At 39.1% G+C, this 8,118-nt stretch overlaps 1 protein-coding gene across 12 annotated transcripts in view; it reads right to left on the bottom strand.

Annotated features, from left to right (window-relative positions):
- The window catches only part of CUNH14orf132 (chromosome unknown C14orf132 homolog), a 234,467-nt gene that overhangs the window by 101,619 nt on the left and 124,730 nt on the right, over positions 1-8,118 (bottom strand). Inside the window, exon 4 of one of the 12 annotated variants that reach the window (XR_001860236.1) lies at positions 6,839-6,849. The exons of the other annotated variants lie outside the window; for them this stretch is intronic. The gene's annotated coding sequence lies outside the window, so the exon portion shown is untranslated. Of the gene's footprint in view, positions 1-6,838; positions 6,850-8,118 lie in introns of those variants that run through there. 12 annotated transcript variants of the gene reach the window in all.

Raw genomic sequence — 8,118 nt, 5'->3', positions numbered from 1 at the left:
TAAACAGCAGGAAGTTGAGCCGGGTTCAATAACACTCCCCAGCAGTGAGCAGAGAGACCAGTGCCTAAAGTGAAGGGATGTCTCAGCGGAGAGAGGACACAAGCACTTGTGTAGTCCTCAAGCAGGAAAATAAACCCACATCAGACTGCTGCTATGCTGCAGGTTTTAGTCAGTGGGAAATACTTGCTATTTATAGCACTACAGTCAGGATATTTCCAAAGGTCTCAGCAATGTGAGACCCCCTCTAGAATAAAGGGAAGCACTCGGCAGCAAAGAGGTTATTCTGAGAGGGCAGAATTTAAATAAGTAATGTATTACAGGGCTCATCCTGCTCTCCACCTTGGGTCTGATCCAGTTTGTTTTGGCAGCAGTTTTTGTCCCCCAGGCAGCTTAGAACTCAGGAGTGGGAAAGGACTTGCAGCAATTTTTGCAGTTTTACCTTCCTTCTCCGCATTTATGTTTCTGGGACTACTCACAGCCCTGATATGCTCAGGATACCTAAGCTCTGTTGTAAAGAAACCAAGTATTTTCAATACAGATATCCTTATCTTAGAAACAAAGCTATGCTCCATAGCAGAAAAATAATTCTCAAGCACCAAGCTGTTACTACTGTGCAGGCAGTGCCATCCCCAGACTCGCTGACAGCCTTTGGTTCCTCCACCTACAGCAAGGCTTCCCACGTCAGGATTCATAAGGCTTCATGAGTCCTGGTTTCCTAGATTCTGAAAGGAACAAACCTGACCAAAGGGAGAGCAAGTTACCCTTTAACCCACAGCCCTTTCCCCTTTGGTATGAGATGCACTATGAAGAATGAATTGTCATAGATCAAAATTAACAGTCTATATAAAACACAACCAGAAGAAGCATTTATGATTAAACGTCCAAATTTAACAAGTCCAGAGGTTATTAATTTTCTGTTTCAACCTAAACAGTGGTGAAAATTCAGTGTGTTTCTGTTTGGTTTAGACTGGCCTATTTTGTGTTCACAACCCATTTTCCTGATAGCACTTTGCTTGGTTGCTCAGTGCCACTGCTCAGAAGCAGAATTGTTTGACTCTCAGTGGTACTGCAGCACACACTTGCCATTTTCCTCCTTTTACATACTCATTATTTCTTTTCAGACCTTTAGATTTCCTCAGTAATACTTGGGTAAGCATTGCTCAGTTTTGTAAGAAAAACTCTAGTGGTCCAGCTTCTACTTCTATTTGTTGCTCAGTAAAGTGAAAATTAAATCCTGGCTTGTTGGAAGTTAGTGACAATATTCTCTCACATTCACTGAAATCAGAGTTCATGGGTTGAGTTTCACTTTAGGAGGCAACAAGAAAGTCTTTAAGCTAAATAAATATAAGCATTGATTGAATAAATGAAAAGCAATCACTTTATGCCAGGAGTAGTCAGTAGTTAAATTAGTGTATGAATGCAGCTATTTTTAGTAACGTCTTATTCTTTGACTTTGGTACCTGATATTGCTGTCTTTCTGGTTTGGTATTCTGCAATCCAGACTCTTCAGTGAACCTGTCATTACAGTGTCCTCTAGCAATGAGGTCAAAAGATAACTAAGGGACTTCTGAAGAAGTATCCATTTGTTGTTTGAACTTGTTTTTCGTTCCTCATTAGGCAATTCCGGACAAAATGAGTAATTGGCTTTCTTTCTTCAGGCCACTTAGAATGCTGTAAGTCTCTTACCACATCCCTGTAGCCATCTTTTTTCAAGACTGACAAATCCCAGTCTGTCTAGTGGTATCCTCATACAGAAGCTATTCCACACTTTTGATTATTTTTCTTGCCTTTCTCGCTGGCTTTTCTATTAATATGAAGGAGTTTTAAGCAGCAGATGGCAAAACCTTTCTGTGCTTCAGGTATTCATGTCCAGCCTGTCAGCTGAAGATGTACTGTCCTTACTCCAAATATTTTTTCCTTTACACATATCAAGGTTGGCAGAAAGGACACTTTTCATTCAAAGATTAAAAAAAGAAAAGAAAAGAAAAGAAAAGAAAAGAAAAGAAAAGAAAAGAAAAGAAAAGAAAAGAGAAAAAAGGCTAACATTTCTCCCTCCCACACAATGGAAGTTATGATAAAGAGTAGAAGTTTGAAGCCAGAGCTCTCTCTTCTAATCTTTTGCCCATCTTTCCTGAGATTAACAAAGCAGAACAATAAAAAATCTATCACGAGCACATTTGGATGCTGAAAAATTCAGATATAAAAAGTAAATAAATGAATAAATAAGCAAATAAATAAATAAAAAGTGTAGAAGTCCTAAAATTTGCAACTTTTTTCTGGATTAAAGTAGTATTAGCTGAAAAATCTTTGTGAAAGAATGAGATGCTGAAGTATCACTATAATTTCAGACCTATTTTTCTGTTTCAAGGGCATCTCCAGGCTTCTCTTTTAGGAGCAAAAATGCATTGAAGCCCTGTACAAGAAAAAATGCAATATCCAAGTCTCAGAGAAAGATAGGTCTCTGTTATCTGCCAGAAGGCACATAACCTCTGTCATAAGCTATTTGAAGATCTGCCCTCACAACTGCATGTTGGAATGGAAACTGAGCTGCTTCAAAGACATTTAAGAAATATTAAGATAAGGGAAAGTGATATAAATTTATATTAATTTTTTGCTATATAATATCTCCAAGTTTAGCCAAGGCCAGGAGATAATTTGGCCTGTAACGGATCAAACTACCTTTAGCTCAGATGTGACCCTTCCTTACAAAACATATGTGCACCAGAAGAGCGTTCAGAAGCTTGAGGGATCTAGAAGAAGAGTTTCTCTAGGAAAGAGCTGTTAGTGTGTGGGTAAAACAACAATCTGTAAAGACTAAAATCTCTGCTTTTACTTCCATCTGTATTTTTATTCCAAAATTGATTAGTAATTATGGCTACGTTAAGGGACACTACAAATAAATCCAACTGACGCTTTCTGATTTAGGAAAGTTGTGTTCAGGGGTTTTTTTATAATTTTAAAATTATAACTGTTTGGTTTGAAATTATACTCACCAGCCATTTATCTCAGGAAAAATATTTTTTTGGAAAAAAATTCACCCAGTTTTGCTGTTTATAAGAATGATACTTGTAAACCATTTGTTTTATCCTATAAAAACCTGACAAACATTTCTGTGAAATACTCAAGTATCTTTACTTTGAAGCAAGGACTGCATTCTCAATTTTATTGTGGCTGAGATGGTTTGATATAAGTGCTGAAGAAGGTTTTGTGAGCCTGAAAATATGTTTAAGTGATAAATTTTGTAAAAGAAATTACCTCTCTTGTAATTTCTTTTCCTATGTAATTACTCTGCTAGCTTGGTGCATCCTTGCAGCACTCCAATAGGTTGAAATGACATTGATAGTTTTCAGTAAGAAAATTTGAACAGCAGAAGGTTATCATTTTGCTTTTAAAAATAAATTCTTTGCAGGTTTTTGTAATTAACTTACAAAGACCACCCAAAAATGCCACAATTAAAGGTGATCCAGAATGAATTCAGCCTCCATCTCTTCATGCGTTATCAGGTAGGCTTTAGCAAAGCAGCAAATTTCAGCTTCAGTCAGAGCATCACACATTTGCCATAGAACAAGAGAAAAAAAAAGCTTTCTCTTGTAGAATGGTTCAATTTTATTTTTTTTTGGTCAGAATTAAAGGTGTCAAGAGAATCTGAGAAGAGGAACAGCAGTCTTTTGTCTGCAAATGTTAGACACTGCTCTGAGGAACAGGACAAGTTGCTCACACCATGCTTTTCAAACCTGTTCCCTGGTCTGTGTTTCTGGGAGCCTGCCTTGGGCCTGGGGGGTTGGAATACATGAAAGTGGAAACTACTGGCCAGTAGTGCAGGGGAAGGTAATAGGAGCTGCAAGATGTGCTGCCAGGTCCTCTGAAAAATTTACATTAGACACCCACAATTATGGATACTTTTAATCTTGCTCTTTTTTTTGCCTTAGGTTACCAGCTGTACTAGGGAGCCATGATACTCAGAATTGCTATTAAGATGCTATAAATGGAAATTAGTCAGTGTTTGCACGTGGCAAGGACCCGCACGGTGGAACACCCCGGAATGCCCCAGCGGGAAATAATTTTGCCTTCACAGCAGAGTCTGAACTATGCCTTGAAAAGAAAATCAAGTATTGAACTCACAAACTGAGTCATTTATTATGCACACCAAGTGAGACTCGGACCCTGTGCAAAAATAGTCTGTGACTGATGCACCTGTGCAAGGTGGCAAATTAATGGAGTAGAGACAATTTTGCTTACAGCATTTCTTAGCTTCAAGTGCTGAGCTGTGCAACCTTGATAATGTTCTTTTCACATACTGTTTAGTGTGTAATTATTACCTGTATCAGCCCAAATTTAAAAATAGAGCACTTCTCTATTGAATGCCTCTTTTAGGACACAGTTGCAGCTGACTTTTAAAGGTTCCAATACCCTGCAACTCATGCTGAAGGCTACTGGCACTGTCACAGCAACACCATCCAAACTTTGAAAATTTCAAAGCCTCTTTCAAAGCCCTTGGACGAGCACTCTAAAATGGAGGCAGCTGAGAATCCCTTGCCACTTGTAAAATATTAGATGTAATAAGATAAAATAGCAGATAATTTGAGGAAGAAGCTAGTTTCTAAAACAAAGTTATCAAAGTAGGGTAACACTCCAGGCAACCAACTCCCACACCTTTTATCATCATCATTAGTCATTTATATTGCAGCAGCATGCAGCAACCCCTGCTGACGTCTGGGCTAGAAACCAGACACAGATAGTGAGAATGATACCTAGCCCAAGCAGCTTGCAAAATTACAACAGTAAGAAGTATAAGAAAGGGAGGGAGGAAGAACAGAAGGTTGAAGTGGGTTGCTGAAGGTCGATTTGCACAAACTGGCACAGCCGGGAGAGTCAGGGCTTCAATCCATGGGAACAGCTGCCCCTCTGGCTCATCCTCTGAGTGAGCATGGCATGGGAGAGAGATGGTAGCTCAACTTGTGCAGGTCCCCTGCTCCTGGGGAAATGAGCTGGCTGTGCTGGGAGTAACACACTGGGGAAAGCACAAGGGCAAGGTGACACATGTCCTCTTCAGGTCTTGGGGTAGAACTCTGTGGTACAGTAGAGAACTGGGATTTGGGAGTGAAAAGGTCACAATTAACTCACAAAATGGTTTGGCAAGGCCATTGGGATGAGCAGTGAAGAAAATATCATGGGAAGAGCTGGTTTTCCTAACCCCTGTGCGCTGGCACATTGCTTTTGCACTGGCAGCAGGTGTTTGCTGCAGGGAGTTGTGGGTATCACAGGGTCACAGGCTGAGGTTGGGAGGAACCTCTGCAGGTCACCTGGTCCAACCCCCTGGTCAGGCAGGATCACCTACAGCCAGTTGCCCAGGACCATGTCCAGGGAGTTTTTCAATATCTCAAACATGGAGACTCCACAACCTCTCTGTGCAACCTGTTCCCCTGCTTGGTCACCCTCAGGGTTACATGCTTCCTGAGGTGCAGAAGTTTCCATGGTTTAGCAAAAGATTTCACCTCACCTGTGAAGCAGAGCCACTTGGATCCATTTCTTTTTTCTTATAGCTTATTCTTATTCTCTTTAAAAAGATACTACTGACGTGGCCATGGATCTGGAGAGATTATTTGCATATGTCTTCCAACTCTGTACAGTATGCCTAACAACCCAAATCTCTGTCTGCAGTGGGTACTGTACTATATAAGGAACATATTTTGATAGCTAATGTAATGCAATGTACACATCATGTGGCCTCAAGGTCATGGTAAATTGTATCTGTTTATATGATGCATCTTAACACACTCTAATGTAGTGCTAGTAATTTAAAACAGTGACCATATAAAATGTGAATAAGACCAAGAACACAGCCACAAATTTCACTGACTTTCTGTATTAGGAGTATTCACTAGCGTATTGGTAATTCTTCATTAGGATTGAGAGTAAAGAATGTATATTTTGCCACATTTTTCTTCAATGGACACCAAGTCAAATTCCATTCACAAAACCTTGAGTAAAATTACTGTTAAAAAGAAAGCTAATCCAGATTTATGACCCCAGAACAGAGAGCCAAGTTTAATCCTGATTTTTTTTAACATATAATGGATTCATTAAAAATATTGCTTGCAATAAAGAGGCTGCTAACATAAATAAAATATTCATAGTATCTGAATTATGCAAAACTGGTCATTGGAAATGATTAAGTCTCAGAATCTTTATAACACATAGGGAAAGCACTGAGTCCCACTGAACTGGTGTGATAAGTAAATAAATAGCAACTTGCCTGGAAACAGTAGATTGGATAATGTTTATTTTCAAAATAAAGTGTTTATGTGTTATGAATTGTTGCCCAAGGTGTTCTGCGTATTCGCACAGACCTGGATTTTATTCTAGCAGCTGTCATATCATCTCTGTAGGATTGATGCTTTCTCCATTAAGATACTTTGCTCACATTTGTAAAGTATCCATTTGGCTTTACTTGTATTTTTAAAGCCAGATGATCCTCTAGGGAGATTTTGATCCATTTCTTTCCCTTTCATGCTCTAAGGCAGCATCAAGGAGTGCGGGGATGAGCTGCCTTGGAGAACTGACCATACCAGTGGAAAAAAAAGCTTATGGTCATGAGCCATCTAAAACCCATGGAAAATGATAGCTCTGTTCTTCAGGCTCTGGTGAGAAAAAGGACTTTCCTCAGGAAACAAATCTGGGAAGTGAACACTTATCATAGCAGAGACATTCAGGTGTTTTCAGTTCATGACATTTGAAGAAATTCTAACAAATAGAAAAAAATCAAAGATTAAAAAAAACCCCAACCACTTAGGCCAAATTTCTCCAAAGGCTATTTGAAGGCTGAACTAAATATTAATTCAGGTTAACCTGAAAATGCTGATCAGAATCATTCATACTCTAAGTGAAGGTTTGGATTCTCTTCACTATGTAGGAAAGAAATGGAAGGCTGCTTGATGGATAAAAGTCAGTGCTGCTCTGCTGCTGCTTCTGGACTGAGAAATGGCCCCTCCTAGTGAATACTCACACTGGTAAAGATGATTAACCTATTTGAGGACACCATAGTATTTCTAGACATTATGATTTTATAATCTATCTGTAACATAGATTAAGCAGGCAATCATACTGATAAATGTTAGAAAGGAAAAAGATTGCGTGACTGAAAAATTGAATGCGCAAAGTGCTTTAAAATACAGTGTCGCTCTACCACCCATCCAGAAAACCTGAGGCAGACGAAGGTGAAAAATTTTGAGAAGCAAACCCTTTTTCTTGGTTTCCAGATCAGCACCCTGTTCTTTGGACCACATTTTGTCTCTGCACCATCTGGTTTAAACTGATGCAGCTCAGCTTCGGTTTATACTGGTTGAAGACTTGCAGCATAAGCTTTTTAAGAAGTCACTTTGCAGCACCAACAATTTAATTCAGCTTAACAGAAACATAGAAATAGAAACAGTAACATGGCTTTTGACCTTTGCTGTTGGCTACAATCAAACCCATGCAACAAAGAGAGCAGAGAGAAAATGTTGGACATACACTCAAGAGGAAAATAAATGTTTGGGCATGTAACAAAGTACACTGGAGAAAACATTCAAGAACAATTCATCGTGCTGAGAATATTATTCCTATAAGGCTGAAAGGGTCAGTGTCATCTTAGACATTATGTGCTGTACAAGTGCCAGCCAGAGAAGAAGACCTACCCACAGGCCCTACACCCTTGGGCAGGTCACTAAACACTAACAATTGATCTGTGGCTCTAGAGACTCCAAGGAGGGGCACAAAAAAACACCAAATAAAATGTGCAAAATGTCTTTTTGCTATTACACAGACTACCTTGCTGAAGATGATGAATAAAGCCTTAATAATGACACTATCCTGTCAATCCAGTGTTAATCAATACCAATGATGAATGAAAATAAATTAACTCAGAAAAACATCCTTAAGTTTCCTCTCTATTTCCTCCTGATACAAGCTTCCAAAGATTTGTCTTTGTTTGAAGTAATTTTTCTCCAAAGAATTCCCAGCTGGTTAATTGCTTTCACACAAGCCTGTCTAACTTAAGAACTCAAGCTAAGTCCTACTTTTCTTGTCCTATCAGTCCTTAGTTCCAAACTTCACTGACACATATGGCACATATGGCAC

This window comes from Corvus brachyrhynchos, unplaced genomic scaffold, assembly GCF_000691975.1.
Source record: "Corvus brachyrhynchos isolate BGI_N302 unplaced genomic scaffold, ASM69197v1 scaffold1, whole genome shotgun sequence".
NCBI lineage: Eukaryota > Metazoa > Chordata > Aves > Passeriformes > Corvidae > Corvus > Corvus brachyrhynchos.
The sequence above is the reverse complement of the archived record's forward strand: the minus strand, read 5'-3'. Positions and strand labels throughout refer to the sequence as shown.